Source organism: Acomys russatus, chromosome 20, assembly GCF_903995435.1.
Source record: "Acomys russatus chromosome 20, mAcoRus1.1, whole genome shotgun sequence".
NCBI classification, from domain to species: domain Eukaryota; kingdom Metazoa; phylum Chordata; class Mammalia; order Rodentia; family Muridae; genus Acomys; species Acomys russatus.
Genome location: NC_067156.1, coordinates 43,093,210 through 43,094,368, shown reverse-complemented (window position 1 = coordinate 43,094,368; position 1,159 = coordinate 43,093,210). Strand labels below are relative to the sequence as shown.

The 1,159-nt window shown below is 45.6% G+C and overlaps 1 non-coding gene across 1 annotated transcript; it reads left to right on the top strand.

The window, feature by feature from the left end:
* Positions 1–571: 571 nt before the first annotated feature.
* On the top strand, positions 572–716 carry LOC127204813 (small nucleolar RNA SNORA48). Its single transcript, XR_007832514.1, has one exon. It is a non-coding gene; the product is annotated as a small nucleolar RNA SNORA48 (small nucleolar RNA).
* Positions 717–1,159: the final 443 nt, after the last annotated feature.

The following is a 1,159-nucleotide window of genomic DNA, read 5'->3' as shown; positions in this document are numbered from 1 at the left end:
TGGGTGTGGTTGCGCACGCCTTTAATCCCAGCACTCTGGGAGGCAGAGGCAGGCAAATCTCTGTGAGTTCAAAGCCAGCCTGGTCTACAAAGTGAGTCCAAGACAGCTACAGAAATTACACAGTGAAACCCTGTCTCAAACCAAACCAAACCAAACCAAACCAAACATTTAATAGCTTACTGTGTATTCCCCTGCAACTTATATGTGATTTTCATGTCTGTGCTTTTCTTACCATGTTATATTTGGTGCTAGATATGATACATGCATCTGAAAACACATTTAAAACAACTAGAAATAAAAACATCTTTTCTGCCCCTAGTTACTCAAGCTTATTGTCATTCTTTTCAACAGTATCTTGATGAAATTTAAAAGCTTCAATCAGAGACAGCTTCCATTTCCTAGAGACAATTTTGCTTATCACCAACCATAGGTTGATACTGCATGTCAGAAATGTAGGTGGGCAATGTGCCTCACATAAGATGAATGTCACCAAGCTTGAGTTCACATCTATAAGCCATTTGTCAGCATTTAGTGTTAAATATTTCGCCTAAAGGCAAGTGATCTCTCTCCCCGCACCTTGACAATGAGCAAAGAGATACCTTGTTGGAGATGTTGTTCTTAGAACAGTCAGGGGCAGCGCAGATGGCAATCCTTTGCTCATTCTAGCTTGATGCCTAGATTGGTGGCCAAAGATGTTTTGTGCCTAGGACTCATAAAAATCAAATCAAATCAAATCAAATCAAACCCAGGCAGCACAACACTGGAGGAGGAAGACAGACAGAGACCAACATTCTGCGATGCCACACAGTGCAGGGTGGGAAAGATGCCCACAGACCTGCCCTCCACCTTACCCATGGGCAGGCCCCAGACACACAGAGGCCCACCTACCAAAACACAGGGCAACATATACCACTCACAGACCTGCCCTCTGGTCCAAGGCACAGGCAGGCTATAGACACCCTTTTCATGGAAGAGGTCACCTAGGGGTCTGCTTGCATGTGCCCAGTCTGCAGCAGGAGTCATCAAAATGTGTGAGTATGTGTTAGACGGATGGGGGCGGGGGGAGAAGTGGAGCAGCTTGAGCATCACGAAGAAAGATGAAACTGGAGACTCAAGGGTGGAGAGGAGTAGCTTGTTGGGAGTGCCAGCTTCATTTCCT